Source organism: Excalfactoria chinensis, chromosome 5 (assembly GCF_039878825.1).
Source record: "Excalfactoria chinensis isolate bCotChi1 chromosome 5, bCotChi1.hap2, whole genome shotgun sequence".
In the NCBI taxonomy this organism is placed as follows: Eukaryota; Metazoa; Chordata; class Aves; order Galliformes; family Phasianidae; genus Excalfactoria; species Excalfactoria chinensis.
In genome coordinates this window covers 53,535,280-53,561,851 of record NC_092829.1, presented here as the reverse complement: position 1 = coordinate 53,561,851, position 26,572 = coordinate 53,535,280, and the positions used below count along the sequence as shown (strand labels likewise).

At 36.3% G+C, this 26,572-nt stretch overlaps 1 long non-coding RNA gene across 2 annotated transcripts; it reads right to left on the bottom strand.

Annotated features, from left to right (window-relative positions):
- Nucleotides 1-2,103: 2,103 nt before the first annotated feature.
- On the bottom strand, nt 2,104-24,770 carry LOC140253576 (uncharacterized). 2 transcript variants are annotated; one of them, XR_011903902.1, is made up of 4 exons: nt 24,678-24,759; nt 13,108-13,136; nt 12,486-12,600; nt 2,104-2,492 (listed from the first exon to the last, which is right to left on the bottom strand). It is a non-coding gene; the product is annotated as an uncharacterized lncRNA (long non-coding RNA). The 2 variants fall into 2 exon arrangements; XR_011903901.1 differs by lacking the exon at nt 13,108-13,136 and having other exon boundaries at nt 24,678-24,770.
- Nucleotides 24,771-26,572: the final 1,802 nt, after the last annotated feature.

Here is a 26,572-nt window from a genome sequence, read left to right as displayed (position 1 = left end):
CACCAAACTACCAGTATTGTGATGGCTGGAATTTGTACTCAAGGAGATGCTCATGGCTTTTCTTCAGCTATCTTCATGTATTCATTTTCCACCAGCAGCTAACCCATTCACTTAGTGTGAAAATTTCTCAATGGTCAAGATTTTCACAAATGTCAGTTTGAAAGCAATATCTGTGATTGCTAAGAGAAATTCATAAACAATTAATAGAAAGACTTGGCATTTTGCATCAATTCTGAGTGACTCCCCTCTCTGACTGCATCGTCACATGTAATGTTTCACCTCCAAGTAAGAAAGAACCTATTCTGACTAAGCATTGAAGATGAACTTGCTGTGCTGCTCACTTAGGAATCAGCAATAAAGTAATTCAGATATCACAACCCTACCAATAAAGCTTTGTAGAGACATTGTTTTTCTGCCAAAGAAATATGGAACACTGATTTATTTATTTTTTCCTTAAATCTGAGGAAATGAGGATAATAACTCTATGCTGTTCTGTCTCCTCTAATAGCTTTGGAACACATTACTCCATTTTAACCAAATTTGGCAGAGCAATGCAGCCTCAAAGATGTTGTGTTACTGCTAGTTTTGCAACACCAAACAGATGGGAAGAAAAGACAGATCTTGACATAATCTCATTACAAACCCCATGGAGAGAAAGGCTTCAGAGTATGCAAATGCTTTCTTAAACTGTCAAGTATTTTCAAGAAATGAAATTTAGGCCACAAAGAGAAGGGGGGAAAAAAACACCTAAAATCAGGCAAAACACCTAAACAGACAAAACAAATACAAAGGAAAACAGCTTCCTAGTTCCCACATGTATGAAGTTACTTGTTATGAGGGAGAGGCAGCAGTAATAACCTCACGTTTACTGTCATTCCCTACCTGACTCAAAAGATTCCTAGTTTCTAAAAAGCCTTCCAGCTTCAGTGGCAGCGATAACACTGGCAGGTTACAATTCATGATTAATTGGTGCCATTCAGCAACATTGCTACAGTAAAGCAGAGACCAGAAAATGATTTTTATTCATTTCAGATTAGTATGTATTTTCTGAATATTTGTTTAGCTGGGGGGATGTTTATTTTTGCTTTTATTTCATTATTATTACTTTACAGCTTGTAACTGTATTCTGATATCTTTCCTAATTGATTTTTCTCTTAACACATATGGGCTTTAGTTGCTGATGTCTACTTCCAGGTTTTCAGAACACTGGAATAAAGTGTCAGCCTTGCATACTTCTACTCTTCTTTTTCAGAGGTTACTGACTAATACTGCTAGTCACAATTTCTGTGAAGCTACAGCAATAAATGCTATTTTTAAACAAACATGTAGGAGTCAATACACCAATGGAAAGCATGAGGAGCAAAGCATTTCAGACATACTCTGTTTCATTGCAGAGAGGTATTTAATGACTGTCGGGAGCGCATTGCTGCCATTAGCTGCCTACTGCAATTTATTATTTCAACAGTCAACTTAAAGTCTCTCATTTCTCTATGAGCATTAGACTGTGGAAGGTTGGATGATGTGTATGCTAAAACCAGCTTGTAGCTGAATCTCCTCAGGGTTGCGCTATCATGTTTGGAGGAACGACGTTTCCTAACACTTCATTATTTTTGCTTCCAAGTAAGCTGCACCTGGTTTGGTTTCTGTTTTTTGGTTTTGGTTTTTGTTTTGTTTTTTCCTTGCCCCAGATGTACAAAGATTTTTAAAAAATCACTTTCTTTTGCCAATTTGAGCTTTGCTCTGTCTTTCTTGTCAGCTGTAATTGCAAAAGCAAAGTAACTGAAAAGAACCAAAACCTGCTAATGTAAAAAAGCGGAACTGAAAACTGCATTTAGACTAAGTCTTAATATTCTCAAACTCAAACACATTACATTATGAGTGTTTTAATGCACAGCCAGAGAGTACTGAGATGAGTTGTTACATGGATATTTCTTGTAATTACATGCATGAAAAAGGAAGCTGGCACAACAGCTTTAAAGGAAATGTCTTACAGCTTGCAAATAAGGGGAGAACATTAATTATTTGTTGGTTATTACTAGCTTTGTAAATTTCAAAGATTTTTCAATATAAGCTTGCTTCCAATGGGAAACTATGTCAGTTACATCGGTATAACTTCCTGCAAGAAAAGCAGTTTACTGCAATTTAGCTGAGACCACATGGCCTCACTCTCTTTCAGTTTGTAATACCTTCTGCCCATTGCAGTGCCAGTGAAGAGAACAGCTTCCCAACCCCATCTGCAGGAGGACAGTCCCACAGACACCCTCAGCCTTGTTGCCTACCATCAGGAGCCCCCCACATCTGGTCCAGGCAGCTTCACCGGTACTGCAGGTGCCAGCACTGAGGAACTCCCCAGCATCCTTCATGGGGTTTCCAGACACCTCGCTAACTGTGGTAACTCAAGCTCCTCCTCAGTCTCACGATGGGCCTTCTTACTCAGTTAAGGTATAGATTTCAACTGGTTCCAGATAAAGATTGCAAAAACATCTTACACCCTAAAGGTAAAAAGCTAATTTCAGGAGCTAGAAATATAGGAACTGAAAAACAAACAAAAAGAATACTTTAAATGCTTAATAAAAATGTACATTTCTTACTGAATGCCCTCAGATGGCTACTGCAAATATTTCTGTACTACATACAAGAGGAGTTACATAAGTATAAAGAGATATGAGAACTAATTTTAACCTGTTAAACCGAGATACCATTTACAGACTCATTATACAGCTGAGAACTCAATATTAGTTATGCTTTCCTGCCCCAGAGCACCTCATTTGGCCTTGAGCGAGGATACAAGAATGAGGTATTCCCTTACACCCTTTAGGACTGAGCACCACCTCTCCTCACCACTCACTGTGTATAACATCTCTGGCATTTAGAAAAGCTGCAGTACAGTAGATCAGCATGATTCATGTTCTGGCTTTGAAAAGCAGAATTCTGAGAATTTAATATGTGGAAAGCCTATACAGTGAATGAAACAACCAGACTTCATTTTCATTTTGATAGCCACTCTTCTTTCAATTCTATCTAGAAACCTTAACTCTTATAAAGGTGTATGTCTTTCTCTTTTAATATTTAAACTGTCTTGCACGCCATTCCACCTGCTCTTGTCTCAAGGTTTTGCATACTAAAGACTCAGTAGGTCTCAGTCTCCAACCTCTATTGCATCTAAAGACATGCCTTTGAAAGATAATTTCATAAGCGCTCTCAGATGGGGAGTCAATGCTCAGGATTAATGTTGTTGCAATAGCAAGCGCAGAAATTCTGCCAGCAGAAGACAAATTCACTCTCTATTTTGAGCTTCAGATAAATCTTAAACACAGCTAAAGACATTCAAGTCATCAAATGAGAGCACACACAGCACTTGCATAATATCTATCAGCATATGGCTAGCAGAGCCTGCTTAGGTCACAAGGCTGAATATTCACAAAGTGAATGAGCACAGTTTGTTCAGTTTTTAGACTTGTTTTAAAAAGATCCCCCAGTTCTGAGAGCAGTTATTTTCCTGTGTGGAGTACTGGCAGAACACCATTTTCTTAGAAGCTCTAACTTAAGACGTTTTCTTTCCAACAATGGGAAAAATTCAAAGGTTTCAGGAATGTATTGAAAATTATATACGCACTTAAAAATTCAGGAGTTATTCCATCTACCTGAACTACCCAAGTCTGAATCATTTGTTCTGTGCTTACACAAAAACAACTGGTAGGCATATCTGTAGATTCCTTTGAAAATCAGTTATCACTTATTTTCTTATGAGCTGGAGAAGTTGACTAGCTGGGAAGAATAAATACATGGAACAGAGAGCCTGAGCTCTGTCCCAGTGTATTACAAAACTTCATGTCCCCAGCATTGCACTGTAGCAAGAGCCTGACTTGGGGCAGGGAGAAATTAGTAGTGGTTATTGGGTTTAGCAGAAAGCACAGGGAACATAAGAGGAGATAATTAATCCAGATAATTCCAGGAGAGTCTTGGATCTTCTTCCAGAATTTCAAATACTCAGTGATTTCCAGAATTCAAGCCTACCAAAGACTTTTCTGACTACATGCATAATATTTTATAGTACAAATCTTTGTATTTAAATCACTGTCCTAGTGATGCTGCAAGCTGTAATCTTATTTTGTTTCTGTAGGACCTCTCTCATGTGACAGAGGTAATTTCTGCACAACAGTTTAGCTGGACACAGTTCCTGAAGCTCTGACTGGTTCTGTAACATGCATTCCCTGTCGCTTGATCTGATCAGTTCTGTACACGTGTTGATAGGAAAAAAGATAGCTTTACTTCTTGCAAAAGAAGCACATGAAGGTGCCTATTTAGTACAAAAGGAAAAAATAAAAAGATGCTGTGTGCTTCTTTCTTATTTAAATCACAGATCACACTGTAAGTACTTCAAATAGATCCAGCTTATTATCAAAATGCATGGGCGGTTCCCTCAAAAATCCTGTTTTTATCTATTTACTCTGCCATGTAACATGCTATAGAGAATTTCAAGCTAGTTGAAGTTGCACAGAAGAGCCAAAGAACAAAGAAACAAACGTCGCTGTCATACTAAGCTACACAGAGAAGCATACAGAACTCAATTCCTGTCAATATTTGAGATGATCCATTTTGTAAAGTACATGGGCTGGCTGATACATCCTCAGATACAGATTGGATTAAAGGATTCTACTTCCCTGTTCCTGTTGTTAACTGTTAAAATATCAAAATAAAGCTAAATAAACATCTGTATTACTTTATCCTAAATTATTTAAAATACACTTCACATATTTCACAGTGAAATGAAATCCTTCAGTTCTTTGGCACACAAAGAGCTCACTGCAAATATTTACTGAGGAACATGCCAGAAACACAGTTCAAAGGCATTTTGACAAATCACAAAGTTTTTCCTAAAACAGCTCAAATAGACGGTTCCTTTAGCTCAGGCAGTTTCTGGGTCCAGGGTGAAACTGATAGCTAATGAAGAATGAACAGAAAAAAGCTGCAATCTTAAGATGAAAATGAAATACTCATGAAAAGATCAAGTTTCATTTCCATTAAGGAAGACATTTGTCTTTAGCTCCAGTGGGAGCAGAGCTGACTTCCAAATGGTGCCAGTTTTCACTGATGCAGAGCTTGATATTAGAGAGACAGTGAGGAAGATACAGCGTTCCACAGACCATTAGATTTAAAATGTGCTTTCTATTTGCTATTCATTTTTAACGGTCTACCTTGGATTCAAGCCTAAATTAGATCCCTGGAAACTTGTCAGCTAAAGGAAATAAACAAAACCTGCGGTTTTAGAATAAAGTTAGAGAAGTACAGTTCCACTTACTCTTATTGTGACTTTTTTCAGTCAGAAAAGTCAGCCCTCCTTACTGTTCTAGTACTACAGTTTGCAAATGGAAAGTTTTCTTCCGTACTCTGCCTTGCTTTTTATGCCCAACTGTGCTTTCAACTCATCACTCAGTGTCAGAACACATGCCAGCATGTGTAGCAACACATCTTCTGGAAAAGAAGTCCACATGCTTTCTTGCAACATCAATCATTTTATACTTTCATACGAGGAACTGAAGCTGATAACTGCACTGGATTAAAAATGTGTTCTGAATGAATGTTGAAAATGAGAAATCCCTACCAGCTCCACAGCCAGCCTACTATGAAACTTTTTTTTCCCCTAGTCCAATTCCAGAGAAGATCCAGTCCTACACTAAAGAATCGTCCCTAACTCATAGTGCTCAACCTGATCCTACTAAAGCAATAAACCTGAGCATGCTACAGCAGCAGAACAAGCACTTTACCATAACTCATCATGAATAGCATCTTTTCTTTCATCGCATCCAGCAAAGTCTGCTTTTGGAGCAAGCTTCCTAACTTCACACTACTTATACACTGTTTATTTCATAGTCCTTTTTGCTAATTTCTGTGAAGACTGAATAAAATATATGTGTAGCAATTGTTATTTGCTGCTGCCACAGGCCAGCAGGGTAAAACAGCTGCATTTGTCAAGTAGTTTCAGAATCATAGAATCACCAAAGTTGGAAAAGACCTAAAAGATCACCCAGTCCAACCATTCACCTATTACCAATAGCTCCCACTAAACCATGTCCCTCAATACAACATTCAGTCGTTCCTTGAACACCCCCAGGGTCGGTGACTCCACCACCTCCCTGGGCAGTCCATTCCAGTGCCTGACCACCCTTTCTGAGAAGTAATACTTCCTAATGTCCAGCTTGAATCTCCCCTCCTCCACTTTTGTTCATTATTGCAACTGGTTAGCATTCTCATTCGACAGAAAGTATGCTTCTATCAGATGAATGAGAACATCTCCTTGCACACCACTGCAATCCATGCTTTTTTATTGAAAATGAAGGTAGTTGGATAGTCCTTTGGCAAAATCAATTCATCTGATAGTTTTCTCAGATCTGCAGTGACATTTTTATTCAGAGCCAGAGGGAGGCAATACTTTGATCCTGATCGCTATAGCATTCTGCTGGGATGCTGGTTCAACATTTTCACTCCTTATGATCTGGAGAACGACCTTAATATCACACTTAGCTATTTTAGTGTGATTTCTTAAGTCTTTCGCTGAGTAGCCACACTTCAAATAAATATTTACAGTACTGGCACAAACTAAATTTTCACATCAATATATTTTGAAAACCATTTGTAAATCAGCTGAAAGAGGACAATGGAATCCTTATTAAGGATGAAGCAATACATACAGTACACAATGAATCCAGTAGCATTCCTTCTCCTATTCTTGGCAATAATCCCTTCAACCTTCATTGATGATTTTGGCTACTCTTTTTCTATCCTTATCCCACTGAGGTTATTATAAAAGCTAGCACTAGCCTACACGCCCTCTTCCAATCCCAACTGTAGTGTTTTGGTCCTGAACTTCATTTTTCACTACTCCCCAAGAAAGCTCCCAAGGGCCACAGTACAGATTGACAAAACTATAATAAATTCTGATTTTTATGCAGCCAAAAAGAGAAAAAATGTTTCTTGAATAAAATGAAAATGAAAAGAGAAAGTGCACACATGTGTTTCCACATGAAATTATTTCTGGAAGCACTGTTACGTGATCGATGGGTTAACTTGAGAACAAGAGCAACAGGCTCCTTTTAATCAGATCCAAACAAAAACAAACCCAAGGCAGCAGACAGGTGATACACTTAAGTTCCTCAGCAAAAACTTCACTGTCTCTAAGCTTTGACCACACCAGATTATCTGTTGTTTACCAGTACTTGGATCTGCACTGTGTGTGCTACAAACTTCTCAGAAAAGTGAAATAAATAACCCAGCTATAAACACAGGATGTTGTGAGAGTAGCTTTTACTGCAGATTTTTCTCCAAGTCCCGACTGTGTATCAATGGCATAAGAGCTACCTATTTCAAGGCAAGGATCAGAAGTGATAAACAAAAAATGATGAAAAACCAAATAACAGAATTTCAGTCTCTTATTCTTAAGCTCTTGACTTCGTTAGACTGTTAAAACTTCCAGTACTCAAGTCCAGTTTTGCCTGGTTTAATTAAAAAAAATAAAAATAAAAATAGTTGCTTTTGGCAAAATGGATGCCCTTTCCTTACTACCAAACCTGGATTAAATATGATGCAGGTGCTTGAGAAACTAAAAAGACTATGTACACAATTTCTATTAGAAGCCCTACAACAGTTATGTCCTATTGGACATAGCTGCTACATTCAGGTAAAAGAAAGACAGTAAACTGTGGGTGAGTTTGTGAGCATGCTACAGCCATGCCAAGTTCCTGCTGTGCATATAATATGCAGAAAATTGCTATATTTAGGTCATCTCCATCTTAGCATATCTTTAGTTCTATAAAATGTCTCAATGATTAAAAATTCCAGCCAGTGTTATACCTATACATATAGTAAAATAGTTTGACCTTTCAAGATGGCACCGCAGGCTGTTAAGCTCTGCTAAATATAGCAGAGAGCAGTTCAAATCACCTAAGTTCCATTTGTTCAATTCGTTATGTCAGCTCATGGGATTTTTTTATAAAATCCAGAGATTCCAAGGCTCACATCAGAAAATACCATTCAAATAATTCTGCTTTAATAAGACAATACCATCTTTATCTGCTAGGATGCTCTTGGGCAAGCTTTCTTTCCAAAAAAATGCGGATTAAATTGGGTTTTAGTGTAAACTATGAAATTGTTTATCAACTCTAACCATACTTGTTCCATATACAGAAAAGATACTAAATAATGTTGGAGAATAAGTTATAATTCCAGTAAGAAAATGTGGTTAATGATCTCAGTTTTTGGCAAAGATACGAAATACCTCTGAGATGAAAAGCAGGTGTTCTTGAAGTTGCCCGAGCTGTCATAGAAACACCGATAATAAAGTTACAGAATCCACTTAATATTCACTACAGATTTGACGCAGTGCAGTCTAATTAGTGAACGTGTTGAGATGAGAGGTAATGCTATCAGCCCTGGAAGATGAGTTCCCATTATTAGCAATGAAGTTTTCCTATCAGACAGAAATAAAGGCACTCTATTCATAAGAGATAGGCAGAATCAAGGCAAAAACCGGTGCCTGCCAAAGCAGAGCAACAACTCCTGGGCAGTGGCACCATCAGCCAAGAACTGCTGTGAACAGAAAAGGGTAGTAACAGTTACATTGGCTTTTTTCTCTGCCTTCTCTCAAACAACGTCAGAAGAAATAGTCTAACAAAAGTAGCCATTCACCAGGGCCCCAAACCAAGAAGTTGAGGGAAATGTTCCTCAATAATCACACTCAATCTCAGCTAAAAAGATGAGAAATTAAGAATGGTAATCACATAGGACTGGAGATCGGAGTCTCTGCCATAAACATAGTGCTAATATTAAAAATTATTCCAGATGTAAATGGTTCTGTGGTCTCTATTAACAAGCTATTAAAGTATACAATCTATATTACGTTATATGATATAGACATCATTCTTCATGTACTTATCCCTTTCCGGGGGTTTTGGGCAGATTTCAGAAGAGGAAATGAGAACAAATCCACTATTTGGCTGTATGCTTGAAACATATTCTGCATGTCATTTGTAGTCCCTATGAAACCAAGACATAAAAGTGAAAAACTCTCCAGTTCCTCTACAGCCTAGAAGTCTCTCCCTGAACACAAGATGGCTTTTCTCTCATAAGTCTTGCCTCCCAGCAAACAAAATCATTGGGCTGCATCTACTTACAGAACATTCGTACTTTTAGAAGTCCTATAGTCACAACATCTGGTTGATGATAAAATTCAGAAGCACAAGAAATAAATCCAATTTTCAATAGATTTATCTACCTAATATGCTGAGCCTAGGTTGTTATAATATTGATATGTAATACTAATAAAAAGCTCAAAATAAAATACAAATTGTAAACTAACAGTGACTGATTAAGTTACAAGTCTAAACACTCAAAAGAGAGGCAGTCACTGGTAAGTTCTCACTGACAGCAGCACTATGCAGCCAGGAAAAGAACAAAGCCTTAAAAATAGATAAAGATATTCTTTCTGATCCTGATGTGAAATCTAGCTACATGTAGCCTTTTGTACCTTCTCTTTATTTACAGGTATGTCAGGAGGTCAGGGCACTTAAACCAGGATATTTTCTAACAGGCACTAAAGTATTTTCCTACAATACATATTGGAAACACAAACCCAGGACAAAAAGGAAAAGCAATCAGAAGTTCATATTGGCCTAGATTTATCCATTATTTCTTTGCCTGTCCTACTTAGGAAAGCCCAGATAAGGACTATTTTTAATGGCTTCTATTTTTCCACAGCTTTTATTCGACATATTTGGGATATTTACAGTTATGTTATAATGGTAATCTTAGTACGGGCTGCCCTGACTTTAAGAGCTTCTTGCCTTGATATTCCCCACTGTATCTACCACTTTTTCTCAAAGTATGTTTGTCCTCCTTATTTTCTTGCTTCATCTATAAAGCTGAAGCATTGTGGAAAACAGTCTGGCAGAGCAAAAGACCTATTAAATTGCAGAACAAAGTTCTCTATGAGCCACAGAAATCTACCCTTCTTATGTATATTTGCTGAAGATACTTTTTATTTAAACCAGAATTACCATCTTTTGTTCTTTTCCTCTTCTTCCCACTCTTGAGTCTCAAGACTGCACTAGTCTCTGCTCTACTAACTGCATTGTTGCCTTTCACCCCACATCCTTAGTTTGACAACCTGACTTTCTTAGCTAGGTTCTTACCCCCTGCAACAGAAGTGATGACTTATCTCCTCCAACACCTCCGCCTTCCAGAGATACAGCAACACCATATAGGAACTCAAGGTATTATAACCATGATGTAGTTTAGCTCATCCCTAATAAGTAGTGCTTAGAATTCTATACCTCACACAATCTGTATGATTTAACAACAAACACCAGTGAAACATATTCAGAGAAAAGCATATTTCTTCATATTCACATGATCACATAAATCCTCCGGACAGGGGACAAAAAGATTGCACTAGAGAAAGTAGGTTCTTGAAGTCCATAGAAGAGCTTAATAGAAAAAAAAACAAATGGATAAAGAGAAAACATTTCTTAAAATTACATCTATTGGTAGAGTTAGCAGTGCTTGCTTTTTCAGACTCCAGGCAGGTAGATTAGCTTTGCCCTAGCAAAACCTTAGCATTTATCAGTAGAAAATGGCATTTTGAGAAGAAGAAAGCATAACATCAAGCTTCCCCCTATATAAAATAAGCCCATAAGTCATATATGTAAAAAATGAAAACTATATAACAACTTTAATAAAGCACAATTTGTCAAAAAATCATTCATTTGAGTCATTTGCATAAACAAAATAGACCAACTACCTAAAGTCAGCATTAACTTCAGATGAATTACACCAATCATATTCATTATCTCTGTATTACTTTATTGTACTAGTGGCAGAAACTACAGTACACGTTAGCACACACCTCATTAAAATAAAATAGCTTCCAGCTACTGAAACTTACATCCATATTATTCCCAAAATTGCATTCCATCATAATGACAGTTGAAGTGAATTCTGAAAGGATTGCAATTGTTTGACTGATTTATCTCCCCATATGAAAAAAAGATTGTCATAAGCATAATTAAAGTATATCAAACAATATCTCCAGTACTTACTGGTAGAGTATTAATGAGGTTTACTGTAGATGAAATTGGTAAAATTGGGAATAGCAGGTTCACAAAGCATTGCCTTCATGTGTTCCAGGAGATTTCAACAGACTGAACAACAATCACCTCCAGAATACAATTATGCAAATACTTGACTATTTTCAATTAGCTTAAGTTAACTCTATATTAAGCACGCTCTCAAGAGCACAAAGTTAGATGTAAAATGTAATTTTTATTTTGGTATATTGTTATTACCCTCAAAGCTTTGTTTAACAAAGACAGAATTATTAGACACTTGTTTGCCATCTTTTAAATTAGCTTGGTTTCATGAGGGGAAAAAAAAAAAAAAAAGCAAGTTTCCTAGTCTCTTTACTGTTAAGATACAGTACTGCTTCAGTTTCAAGTCACTGAAGTTTTAGAGGCCATAGAGGCTATTTCTCTACCATCCATTCAACTAGAAGAAATGGTGGCTTTATACATGCGGTGCCAAAGGAGGTGAAAATAACCGAACATGGAGGATCTTTTTCAATTGTTACTGACTTCGATGCTAAGTTTCAGCAGTGCTCTCACTGAATTCAATAGTCATAGAAAACACAGCTGAAACGGGTCTTAGTAAGTCACATCTTTCTTCACATTTCAAGACAAATATGTGATGTTCCAAGTCCTTCCTAACTAGTACTTACCTACCTTGACTTTAAAACCACTGAGAAGGAAAATACAAAAAGCTACCTAGATGTATTACTGTTGAACAGTTGTTAATATTTACCTGCCTATATCTTGCTGATATTTGTGCATGTTCTGTCAATCAAACACACAGAGAACAAATTACACCCTTCTGCTAAACAATTCCAAGCCATTAAATTTAAACATGTCTTATCACCTGTATTTCTGAATTTTTGTTGCTTGCTTTTCAGCTCTCTTCATATTTTTCTTGAATTGCACAAACCATATGCCAGATGTAACTGAGGCCTTATTAACACAGTGGAAAACGAGGACATGATTTTATGCATCATCTAAGCTATAGCAATTTTCAAATACAACCCAGCATGGTTCCTGCCCTTCTTGCATTGATTTAAAACTCTAGAGTCAGAATCAATTCGCAAGCCACTGTAACACCAAAATCCTTTCCTGAAGAACTGTTGCTAATCCATTTATTTTACCATCCTTGTTTGTACTGCATTGTACTGTTCACCCATTCACAGATATTGTGCACAAACCTTTACAAAAATTAATACCATTTTAATTACTAATTCAATTGGCAAAAATTTTGCTATACTAATCCTACTCTCCTGCACATATTTACACCCTCTCAACATCCATAATGAGGAAAGAGTAAAAATAAAAACACCACACTGCCACAAGCAAAATAAACCATATGAAATGGAGCAGATTTGGACTTACCAAGGAACAGGCCCAGGGTTAAGAAAATCAGATCTCAGTTCTTCCTCCCTCCAGCTCTGTCACACATTCAGCAAGTAACGATGGGCAACATTCTTTCAGAAATGCTCAATGCCATCTGTAAAAATAGAGACATGCAATTGTTTATTTTTAGGCACCTTTCTGATATAGATGCAAAAGTATACATACAAGACAATATTTGTACACTACATGCCAAGCAATTATGTATAAACAATAAAACAAAACTATTTTGACACCATCTGGATTGAGCAGGGAAAAAAAGTTATGATGGATATCGACTGAGATTTCAAACATTCCAGAAAATTCAAGTTATAGATCCTGATCCAGGATTTGGATCCAAAACCACACTGCTGCCAGATATTTTCATGCCCAACTTTGAGAATATTTTGAGGCCAAGTTCAGCAAAAACACTGCTATGGAGGTTTAAATCTATCTTTTGTGAAGCTCAGTGTACAATAACAGGTTGATGCTCCCCTACAGGGGATGTGCAGGCACATTTTTATCTCACTGACTCATATAAGTATGGTCTACCATATCCAAAATGACACAAAATTGAAGAATCGGGGTACAAGTGCTTTCCAGTTGTCGGCAGCATCTATCTAACCTGTCAGTGAAGTTCTGGAAGCAGAGGCTCTGAAAGCAAAAAAAAAAAATCAGCAAAGACAAGATTCAGAGATTCTTGGATACTCTGCACATCAGATCCTCACAGTTTAAATTTCTCAGTTTCCTACTATATTATTCTTTCACCAAAAGCCTAATTCACAGTTATTATTTCCTCTCTCTGCTGTAAAGCAACTTATGTTATGACTACACTTGCCTGTAAACTTTCATCTCTGACTCCAGAGCCACCAAACCATCCCTCCTCCTTATCTACCAATCAGATCCCCACCAAGATTCCCTGGTGCAGCACAAAAGGATGAGGAGAGGGACTGGGTCAGGCCACAACAGTGCCCTGCTGTAGTGCAGGCCATCTGCAGGTTACAGACCCTACCAGGAGGGCAGAACCACAGGGGATAAGAGCCCCTCAGCCTTCTTTTCCCATAGCTGAACAGCCCCAGGTCTCCCTGCCTGCCCTCACACAGGAGGTGCTCCAGGCCCCTTTAAAGACCAACAGGAAGAAGTTCAACTGCAAAGAACATCACAAGCACTCATCACTAAAATCCCCATTACATCTCCCAAGTCCAACCAGTGCTTTGTTCCTGCCCAAAAGAGACCAAAGCTGCTCTCTATTATATTTGATGAACAAGTTGGCTTTTTTTTTCCCCCTCACAAGCAGAGAAAGAAATAAGAACATCTTAATCTGAAGAGTAGTTAAATCAGGCAAAAAAAGATTGCTTCTCTAACTGCCCTGTTAAATTACTTCTGGCCCTGTTCAGATGACATTCACTGCTACCCTCAGTCTTTCAATAAAAACCTGGAAGACCAGGCAGAAATAGTTATTACAGGTGCTGAGAACAAATAGTACCTAAAACGTTATTTCATTATCTACTGACATCATTAATGACAGTACAGAGGCAGCAAGCTGCCTTCTATACGTTGCATTTAAACTTTAATAGTGAAACCGTATATGGAAAAGGGTTAATCTTAAAATAGACAATTACTATTGTGCTAAACTGTTCTATAAACACAGCTTGCTAATACATAATGACACTCTCTTGTATTGTGCAGGGTTGGATAATTGTGAACACCCAGAGAAAGAATCTGTATGGATATTTCCATCTGATGAGTATTTTGAGATCATTAATGTCATTTGATTTGAAACGATCTCTGTCTTTTGCACTGAACAATAAGGTTACTCCATTTCTCTGCCTCACATAAGTAAATTCAGCAGGAGAGTTAGGCATAAGATATTTTTCCACTCTTAGTCTGAATTTCCACATATTACTGCCACTCTATTCTACCTGAGTAACTGTTCTGCACAGCTGAATTTGCTATGAAATTTTACTATAATACATTCCATCCAGTTGAAAGATGCTCCCCGTTCTGACATTAGACAACAGAAAGAACTGCTCTATCTCCTCTTTCAGCTCAGCCACTGTCTAAACAATTGCATTTGGTAGTCACAGCTCCAACTTCAAGTCAGTGGGCTGGACTTACAAACAATACTCTCATTCCTGTCCCATATTTTTGGAGACAAGTCTTTGTGTACAATCTCCGCTACATTGTAAGAACATCTATATACAAATCAACAGCAAAGTAACGTGAATAACACTTCCAGTGATGGAAGTCTAGAAGGAAAATGTGCACCTCCAAGCACTTTAACTGATCTATCACAAACAGGAAGACAGAAGGACTTTCAGTTTGTATTAGAACTGTAAGATTTGTAAGATTTTCATGCTCTTAAGAGAAATCTTCTCCGAAAACATAAAAACCCCAAACTTCTCTTGTAAAAGTTGTGTCAGTGCCCTTGTAGGATTTGCGTGACCACAAAACAGATGTAGTAGACCCATGAGATATATGACATTATCTGTTGATAGCTTACTGAAAACAAGTGATCTAATAGATCTCATAACAATTATAAAAGCTAGAGCTGTGGGTAACTTCAGAAGTCACTACACGTTCCAGTGGCAAATGAAAGGTTTCTTAACTGGATCAAAAAAACAGCACCAGCATAAGAAGCTACATTTCAGACAGCAGTACTCTTCATTTGAGATACTGAACTATAAAACTAACTGGACATTTGCACAAAATGAAAAATTAATTTTTACAGTAATATTAACTGGGAAGTGCTTTTCACAGAGTTGCAAACACTTTAGAATCTCCATTCTTTACCTTGCTTGCCATCTAAACACAGTACTTTAATTACGTAAACCACATCCTGATCATATCTAAACAGAGAAAGCAGCCAACAGCTACTAAAGAGTTCTGGCTCACCAAGTTTCCTCTTGCACAATGCTTGCAAGTTATTACACAAGTAATAGGCTGCAAGTAGAAATAAGATCTTTCAAACTTCCAGATTTTACTGAGACATGCAAAACACCGAGCTCTTCAATCTTCTGTAGTGTTAGCTAGGAGAAGGTCTAAATTATGTATACAATTAAAAATGAAAATCTTAGTTTCTGAATATTTATCCTTAGAATCCCATCATAACAAAGAAATCCTGTAGAACAGTATTACATTTTTAAAGAAAAAATAAAATAAAATAAAAAAATAAAAAATAAAATAAAAAAATAAAATAAAATAAAATAAAATAAAATAAAATAAAATAAAATAAAATAAAATAAAATAAAATAAAATAAAATAAAATAAAATAAAATAAAATAAAATAAAAAATAAAAAATAAAAAATAAAAAATAAAAAATAAAAAATAAAAAATAAAAAATAAAAAATAAAAAATAAAAAATAAAAAATAAAAAATAAAAAATAAAAAATAAAAAATAAAAAATAAAAAATAAAAAATAAAAAATAAAAAATAAAAAATAAAAAATAAAAAATAAAAAAATAAAAAATAAAAAAATAAAAAATAAAATAAAAAATAAAATAAAAAATAAAATAAAAAATAAAATAAAAAATAAAATAAATAAAATAAAATAAATAAAATAAAATAAATAAAATAAAATAAATAAAATAAAATAAATAAAATAAAATAAATAAAATAAAATAAATAAAATAAAATAAATAAAATAAAATAAATAAAATAAAATAAATAAAATAAAATAAATAAAATAAAATAAATAAAATAAAATAAATAAAATAAAATAAATAAAATAAATAAAATAAATAAAATAAATAAAATAAATAAAATAAATAAAATAAAATAAAAAAGTATGTTCTGTAACTGTGAATTACTTCACTTTTTTCCAACTGGAAAAAGTGATCTAATCTGTAGATAAGCTTGTATGCAGCTGGTGAAGAACTACTTGTTTCTGCTTGTCCTGATCCCCCCACCTCATGTAAAAACAAATGCAATGAGAAATGACTATAACATTTTTCCAGGAAATTCAGCTATTCTTTCTCTGTTGGTTTTGTTCCTATGTTGATTTCTCCCAAGATATTTTATCAAGTATTTCAGATTGTAATTTCATATTTATCATTCAAATCTTTAACTAAATAAAATTCAATAACATTTTTGTGGTAATGTGAGCCCACCGGGGCTTGAAAAATTTAATTTAGTACATTGCTTGAAAGCAATATTTTCTTTCTTTAAGTCCTATCATGCCCAAAGGATATCTGCTTAAATTGAGACAATTGAAAGTTTTACTATCTACAAAACTCCACAGAACTAAGCTTCCTCTGAGGTATATTTTAGGTGTTTATTGACTGAGGTGAGGGGTAAGTAGTCCATGAAAAAGAAATACTCAGAAAATGCTGGAGCAATCCTATCAGGATATCATATCAAAAGAAATGCAGTGGTGAGGAAGCCGCATACTCAGGTGAGGCGCTAATAATATTCACATTATGAAGTTTTAAGAGCTTACACATCCAGTTAAATACCAAAGATGAGCCATATTTCAAGCTCTTTTTAGTGACCATCCCTTCCTTCAGTCATAGAGGAGGGGGAGACCAGAGATAACTTCAGTAGAGTTTATCCTTCAGCCTTTTGAAGAAACCTTTGCACTGACCGGAGCAGCTATTAACCCAAAATTAAAGAAGCATACCTGAATTTCTCTTACATGCTCAAGATAAGATAATCTAAAGATTTCAGAACTCTTAAAAAAATTAGATTAAAAAAAAATAATCTAATTATTATTATTATTTTTTACTAGTTTGACTAATGCAAATTAAAAACAAAAAACCACCAAGCCATTTGTAGGAAAACAGCAAAGATAATGGATAGAAATAAACAGCATAGTGAGTATGGCGGAGCTGACAGGAAACCCAACAGGAAGAGGTAAGCAGAAAAGGTGGGAACAAAATAACTGGCTGTAATATCCAGACAGTCCCAGGCTGGTGACTGTTGATGGCATGATGTCATCATAGCACACAAAGAGAGCATTTAAATACAATGGAAAAAATAGATTATAAAAGAAAAACCTGACAACAGTGCATAGTCAACATTTCATGTAAGACAAACATTCTCTGCTTAATTTAATAATAAAACTGATCCACCGCTGACAATTGGATGATAACCAAAGACTCAAGTAAATTACCCATGGGTAACAAATGCACTTGGTCCATCCCATATGGGATGAAATGTAACCTCTTCCTACCATACAAAAGTGCCATGTTCTATGCATAAAACAGGGAACTAGGCAAAATCTCATTCAAACTAAACTTTGTTCTGCAATTTTTCCTGTCTTAAAAGGACAGCTAAATTCCCCATTCAAGGAAGTTGTCAGGAGCAGGACACTTCTGCAAGAGAATACAGTTTAAATACATTAAGCTTAATAATTCAGAGCCATCAGAAAAAATAACCTTTTCAGTTCTCTAACTTTGCAAACACCAAAGAACAGGAAAGTGTTTGGCAGCCACACTGCCTCTCATCAATCCCTTTGAGTTCCTTATCTAAGCACATCATCCTTATCCCACTAGCAAAGTCTAGGACACAGTTTGTCTGCTTACACACTACCTTTGCTTCACACCCCTGCCTCAGAAGCTTGAGCCTGAGAAAAGTGAGAAATATTTGGTCTTTAAGCCAGCCTGTAGCCATCAGGTCTAGATCTGCTTTACTTTTGTTAGTGGGTTATTCCTGTTAATCAATTGACTTTGTTTTATCCAGGGAGACATCAGTTCAGACAAGTCTCTCTCTTGGGAGACTAAGCTGGAGAATCAATTTCTCTTTGTTCTAAGAGCACAGAAGGAGCTGGAAAAAATATGGGATTCAGGATGATCTTTCTGCTGAGACTGCTGAAGTCTGGCTCTGGTGTGAACTGTGGCAGAGCCTGGCCAACAGGGATTTTATTCAAGAAAGAAGCTGAGACCCACTGAAACAATCTAGAACTCCACAGGGCTTGCTCTCTGTGCCACATGATGCACATTTTGCTCCTGTTGAGGTCTGTGGCACTGCACAAGCCCTCCACAAAGGGAAGAAAAGGTGACAGTCAGATCCCACAGTCACATGAAGTTGTCTGCAAAGGAAACAACCACCAAAAGCACATTCTGCCAATTCACACATATTTGAAGAAACAAAAAATCAGTCCAGAGATTAGAAGGAGAAAAACTTTGTAAGAAGCTGCAGGTTATAAAGTACAGCCCAAGGAAGAATAATTAAAGTCAATTTAACACAGCAAAAAAGATGTACAGCATTGGAAAGTGACACAGCGACAAAGCAAGGACGTACAGATTCACACTCTCCAGGAGCCTCACAGATGCTCCATCTGAAAGTTGTCATCAGCATCAAGGTTTCATGGGCAACAGTTGTAGATAACTCTGAAGTCTACAACTACATCATACAAGACCTTACTTCAACACAAGCAGGAACTCGTGACTGAAATCAACAAGTTTTATCTCAGTATTATTTCCCTTGGGTAACTCAACTCTCATTTATCTTCTACAGTAGCAGCTTTTAATAAACAGGGAGTGCTCATGTGCATACATATTCAAGCAGAGCACAGACAGCTTTATTTGCAGCCAATGTTATTTCAGACCAGTTTGAACACTTTCTGCCTATTAACTTCAGCTGTTCTGATTTTGCTCACAGCAACGATGTGGTCATTATAGTAACAACAGCATGGGGGCAGCTGGGTTCAGGTTTTATTCAGCAGAGCGACAAGGGGGCACCAGCAGTCACAAATGCTGCACTAAATCTAAATCTGCAAGGAATAACATTATGTAAGGGAAAAAAAAACACATCACAAAAGCACTGGAAAAGAAAAAAAAAAAACAAACTCCAACAGCACTGCTACAATGTTGTGTAATGATTTCTGTTTCTGTGGGCTTACCATTCCAATGCAGAATGTCTGCAGTTGCACGTAGTTGAGTAATTCAATTGATTTACTTTGCACAGACCACTTTTGAGCACTAGAACAGATAAAAGGTTTTAAGTAACTGACCAGGCATTTAGTCTTGACTGAGCCTGGAGAAACAGAAAGGCAGAGATTCCTTCACACCATTCATTTCCCTGACAGCCCATCTTCTGTGTTATCTCTTTCAGCCTTTTCCAAGGAAGCCTTCAGTAAAGTGATGTGTGATGTGCTTCGGGGAAAGGTTTGCTGTCACTGCAAAAATATCTAGAAGAATATCACCTGGAACCAGTATAAAGCCTGGAAATATGACTGTAACCATCCATGTTTGGAAGCTTTTTGTGTGCTTGCACAGATATGAGAGAAAACACCAATATTCAGATTTTTTCCTTTCATGTTTCGGTCTAATATTTTCATCCTATGCTGATCAATTATAACAGCAGAAGATGCTTCCATCACTACAACAGGCAGGCTTGGCTTGCAGCAACAATATCTGCTTCAAGAAATTTCTGAAAGCATTCCTGTTTGTTTCTTGCTTCCTTATTTGTGATAATGCATTTAGCCCTGAGTCTCCATGACTCTGAAACTGAACATTATGCACATAAGTCAGCTTACATAGTATTCTTACATTCCCCACTCAACAGAACAGTGAGTATAATCCACTAAAACAGGGAATTTGAGCCTCCTTTATTAAATCTAAAGCAAGACACCTGTAAAATTGCCTCAAGTCAACACTATGGCACACTAACATTACCAAGAATAGCTTGTTTCACTGTATAATTCCTTTCTACATGACAAGGGTTGGGGGATATCTTTCATAATTGCTAGAACCAAAGGCAAGATAAGCATTTTTGCTATCTTTGTTGTTTTGTGTGTTTTTTTCTGATCCATGTGGAAGATAACAGTATGAATATTCTTGGAGATGGCCATTTTTTCCATTCCTTCTTCCACAATGCAATTTGTTGATGTATTCAAATTTATGCCCAAGTCATTTGTAGAAGAGCAAAGAGAGATCTGGAACTTTCATTGAAGGCTTCTGTTCTTACCTCCTGCTTCTTAGTAAATTTAGCAGCACAAACCAACCAATGATTTGTGAAATTACTAACTAAAAATCTTGACTCATCTGGATTTCAGTGACAGAGTTTCAATGATATTATTTATTTCAAATTCTTCCAGAAAAAGATGGGAAGGTAGCATCTGTATTTCTAGCATTAAAGCACATTATTATCACAGAGGTTGGAAGGGATCACAAGAAACCATTGAGACCAACTCCCTTGCTAAAGCAGGTACCATACAGTAGGTCACACAGGTAGGGCATCCACACAGGTCTTTAATATCTCCATAGAAGAAGACTCCACAACCTCACTGGGCAACCCATTCCAGCGCTCTGTCACCCTTACCATAAAGAAGCTCTTCCACAGAAGAATTACCTAAGCAATAAAACCTTCAGTTTTGTATACCAGCAAAGAACAGTTAAGTTCAACACAAAATTAATGAATCAAAAGTAGGTAAAAGAAGTTCCTTGAACTTTTTGTGGAAGGTGAAAATGTTAAGATGGCATGTTTAAGATCACATTATGTGGCACACACAGGCTCCCTTGTGTTCTGCAGAGATAGGCAAAAAATAAAAGGACTGAGGAACTTCTCAGTATAGCCTTAGTCCTTTAAGAAGCATTCCATGATTCTCCACCTAAAATAGCATTCTGCAGTCTCCCTCCCCTTCACTCCTGACAGACAGTTTCAACTATAAAATCTGCTGAGAAGGTCTCTGCTTCATGAAACTAATGAACATTTGAAATTACGTACTGAACTAATGGATATTCAGCTCAGAATAACTATTTGGTAGATGGTTTCCTCACTTCTCCCTCCTTGGAAGTTATAGGCAAAAATGCAGTAGTATGAAATGGAATCATTAAGATGATGAACACATTAACTCTCTAAAAACTGACAACCATATAAAAGTTGAATAGAACTAAAGTAATCATTTAAATGGAGCCTCTCTTCTCCCCCCCAAAAAAACAATTAAAAATGAAAACTTGCAGGCCACCTGGGAATCAGCACCATTTTCTCTCAGTCACTGCTTTCTTAAAATATTATCTGAAGGGCAATGTTTGCACAGCCTTCACATAAGCTAAATAAATCATCCTCAGTGTCCATTTTGGTATGGAATACTACACAATATGAAATTATGAGAACTGCAAGTTAACTGACAGGTTGCTAGCAAAGTACTGTGCTTGACGAAGTTAATTCAAAATGAAGATCTGAGATTCAGAGTACAGCCATATAAAAATGTACTGGGATAAAATCCTAAAAAACCACAATGGTTAGTAAGTTACTGCCAAAATAAAACTGCTGCAAGAAGACAGTGCCACAAAATAAAATGAATATTCTCATCACATTGATTAGAAATCCCATTTACTGTTCTAATGGCAAACTAACTGACCGCCATTGAGCATACCAGGTATTGCAAGAGGAAATATTGGTCATATAAGCCCAGACAGACTAGATTTACCCTTTTAAGTAGCAATTTAGGAATTACATTTTGAAAGAAACTTTGAAACTCCTACTTTTCCCTTAAATCTGCTTGAGCTATAAATACTGTCTCATCTAAAGTAATTCTTAGATAACAGCAAAGAAGGTTCAGATACAACTGCTGAACCTCCGCCTTCACCTTAGGTCAAACCACTTGATCTTCCCGATCAAAAACTTCAAAAGGCTCCAGCAGAATTTACTAATGAATTCCTTTTGCTAATCAAACTGTGTTAACTATGCATTAACCCACACAAACGTGCTAAGAAATGTGCTAAGCCGTGGATACAAACTAATGTAAGCAATTGAGACCCAATGTTCCTCTAGCAATCAGTAACTGCTAAATAAGCAGTGCCCATTTAGAAAACACAGATTTCATGTGTCTGATTTGAAAATGGGCCTTGAAGGCCAATGTGTGATGGCATGCGCCATTTCAGCATGCAAGATACACCATAGCCAGCCAGCTACAACTGAGCCACCCTCTCCATGAAGTATCTGTATTGTTTCTCCTTCAAGAGGCCTGGTGAAATTAATTTACAAAAGAAACAAATGGATTCCTAAATACTATTTTTTTTTTAGCTTTTTATTAATTATCTGAAGAAATTATCTAAACGTTCTGCATAATTCTGTCTGAAATAAGAAGAGTAAGAGTTTGTAGAACAGTTTGTAGAACTCTCAAATCATATGTGAAAAACTCTCATTTTGATTAAAAAATAATAATAATAATATTAATTTCAATGCTATTTTTATTTGTACTAATCAATTGTTATTGAAATACAAACATACAGGACAGTCTGGGTGAGATTATTTTCCATTTAAGCAACATGCCACAGCACAATCCCAGGCAAATGCACAAACAGGGTCTTGATTCATCTCCAAGCACAACTGAACACATTCCTGGTGACCGCATTTTCTGTTAATGTCTCTAACATACTTTCTATGCAAGTAAACTACTATGGGCACACTCGCACAGCAGATGAGGTGCAGTCTAAAAATTGGATAAAATCTGCTCAGAAGGAGCAGTTCAGTGATGGTATCAGTTGCTTTAGATATGATTCTCTCCAACAGAAAGGGGGGTTCTCCCACAAGCTTTATTGTCCACTTGTGCATTTGAAATCATACTATGGACGAAAAACTGGAGACTGACTCAATACCTGGGGCAAGGAATACATTGAAACAAGCCCCCTTTCAAGGTATTTATCATTATAAGTTATGACAGGCTACCATCTCAAAAAGATTGCTCACACATGTTTGTAAAGCCAATTTATTACTACAGTGAATCTCAAATTGTGCCTGGAAGAGACACATGCTGGATCTGTTTAGTACATAAATTTAATATGGCACAGTGATGAAACTTCGAGGAACTTGAGCAAATAAAGGTAATGTTCCAAAAGAGCTACATAATTTTTTATTGACATTGTAGGGCAGGAAAGGAGATTTACATTTCTATACTATGAGTGTACATATCACCAAACACTTTTAAGCAGTTACAGTTTCTCAGCTACTGTTCTTTCTGGCTACTTCAAGTAAATCTAACAGGTTCAGCAAATATCCAAGGTAATGATCGTGCTTTCTATGGAAAGGGGATATTTCATTTTCTGAACCATTCACAAACTTCTGCAGAGCTCACTCCAAGTCAAAGCAAGCCTTATTGCAGTGAAGGTGAATCAGATTTGTGGTTGATTTGAAGTTAGATATAGACCCCACCTTCTGTGCACTTGGTTAACGATGACAAAGTCACACATTCAACATCTAAGAAAGTATTGACCATCATCAACTTCTGCTTGTCCTAAAGTAAATCAAGGGTATGAAGTACATCACTGTATTGGTAAATTGAATGGTTTCTGTTGAAGTTGAGACACGGTCAGAAACCTTGGCTATCAAGTGCTAGTAAAGTGAATGCTTCAAAGTGGTTATTGCTACTAATATAGACAATTGATGTCTTCACTATGTGTGCCAACATGAGTAGTTTTTGTCTAGGACACACATCCCAGCTTTACCAGTAGAAGTTCTCCAACACTGTCATGACACTAGAAGGGAAAGTAACTTTTAAGTACAACTTTAAGAAATGTTGAGTCATTTTACCACAGTGCAGGTGCATCTAGAAAACTACTCTGTATCTTCAACAAAATATTGAATACATATATAAGTCACTTCCATATACGTTTCAGTTATATCTTTCATTACTACGCATCTGAAAATCTAGCTACACTGTATGGTTCAACTTTTCTTAAGAAACAAGTTCCTATAATTCCATTCTGCAATAGCTTAGAATTCACCTGAAATATTTTTGAAATCAGTTAATGGGAAGAGTCCTTAATTCTTAAGCAAAGGAAAACCAAGAATTGAACAATTTGGGAAAACTTCAAATAACAGTATTCAACCACTGCAAAAGCAATATATTGAGCAGCTGGCTAACACTGTCAGAATCTCTCATTTTCAACTCGTCATTTCTAAAAACTAACAAACCAACACTGCATCAAGGAGACCCAGCCATGTAAGAAGCTTCCATCCATTCCCAAACTAGCACTTCAGATCACCTAGCACTTTGAACAAAAGCATTGTGTACTCCGGCAGAGTCAGAAAATTATGGTCACGTGGTACTTCTGAGCTATACAGAAAAAACAAATTACACCCAAGAAAATGAGAAAATAAAGGCAAAAGAAACAAAGAATTCCTCCCAATTTTTCTCATTTGCATGTTTACTTGGTGTACAGTTGGAATAATGCAAGAACAGTAATGTACAGTTGGAATAGTACAAGAATAGTTAGCCAATAGGTAGCCATAGGTTAGGAAAAACTCACCAACTCTGAGGCCTTCAGTCCAGATGAAAAACGTTGAGGCTTGCCACCATAACTCCACAAAGGAGCTATCTCCAGAAAGAGATGCTACCTTAGTGGTGGTCAGCATTTAAATGGGATCTAGGAGAGGTGAAGTCAAGCTCCAGCCCTTCCAGCAGTACAGCTGAATTATCTTCACCTGTGCTCCCACAGCTGACCCAACACTTGCCTCAGATGGTTAATCAGAGGTTCAGGCTGTGATTAACAGTTTCCCTTACACTTGGACATCTATAAAATAGTTATAGATGAATTATTTCAGAGAACAATACACGTTGTAGCACCGTATCTCAGTTACCAACACCTGAATTTGTAAGGAGGCTGTCTGACATCTACAAGGAACGTGGTGGTCTTCACTCACTAATAAAGGCAAAAATCCATGACTGAACTGCATTGTCCTTCTCAAACGGAGTCTGAATAAAAAATGTATTTTTAAACTGAAAAAAATGAAACTTTTGATTCTGGGTTAGCTGTTGGACCTACACCACAAAAATGCCATTTTTACTATGAATATATTACTCATAATATCATAAGATTATGTCACACTGCTGAGCAAATGTAACAAAAGCAACTGTATTAAACTCTTAAAACCATACATCAGTATGCAGAAAGTTATGATATTCTAAGAGTTGAGATAATTGTACACATCACTGTAAATATAAACAATCTTCTTTGAAATGAATGATGACATGTAAGAAAATGTTTCCTTAAAATAGTTTAATAAAAACAACACCACCTTAAATAAACAGTTCTATAGGGTCTAACCACTGACCATTAGCACTCTACTGAACTACGCATGAAAACTCTTCTTTCTCTTAAAAATAAATAAAGACATTCCACAGGAAAGAGGAAAATGAAGGATAAAACTTAATTCACCACAATCCCAAAGTTTTGTCTCTATGATTGACACAATTTAGCAATGATGGAGACCACAGAATCAGTCATCTTTTTTTTTCAAGCTAATTTACACTCTGCACATAGATTTTCCCCATTCATCCCTACCTGTCACATTAAACATTTAGACCACAGTTATGAGAAACTGTTCCATGTGACAGAGATAGTAAGAAATAATATATTGTAGCTTTAAGGGATTGATGTAAGTGTGATGATAGTGGGCATTCCCTCACAACTACAATATAAAACATTCCTATGAAGGAAGGGTATAACAGCACAAAGATCTAGATAAATAATAAAGAGAATAAATTTCAGCAGCATACATTTATAGCTATATTGTGACGTTTAAAGACATCATATATATTTAATGGGTAGTGAACGGGAGTCACAAAATGTAGAATCCTTAAAGGCAGGCAGTTTGACTTGGGTATTAATTTATCATAGGAACTCAGACATCCCTTGAAAATATTCGGTGTACTTTCCCATCTATTTTACGGACAGGTTTAATTCTAGCAGGCTAAGAAGAACGAGCGTAGTCATGACCACACTTCCCTTGAAATAATCTTGCAAAGGAAAAATTGCTAGATTTCAAGTATACTGGCCAAAATATTAACATTTGCATCACTAAGCATCTACTAAAAATAACTGGGCTTACAGAAATATTAATAGGTCTATACCAATGCACAGGCTATACTCCTAGAAGTAGGGAAAGGAAAGCACAATTTTTATTCTATATGATTCAATATTGTTTTACTACAAAAAAATATCAACAGCATCTCATTAAAAATAGTCTTGAAAACTTTTCCCTGTATATTTTTATTCTTTGCTTACAATTTTTGTTTTAGTGTGCATAGTTTCATTTTTGTTGAGGGTCTAGAATTATTCTCTAAGACAACCATTTTAAACTATTTGGCACCACTTTCTTATTTCTTCAGCTACCAAATTCAATATCTGCTCAAGATCATTTA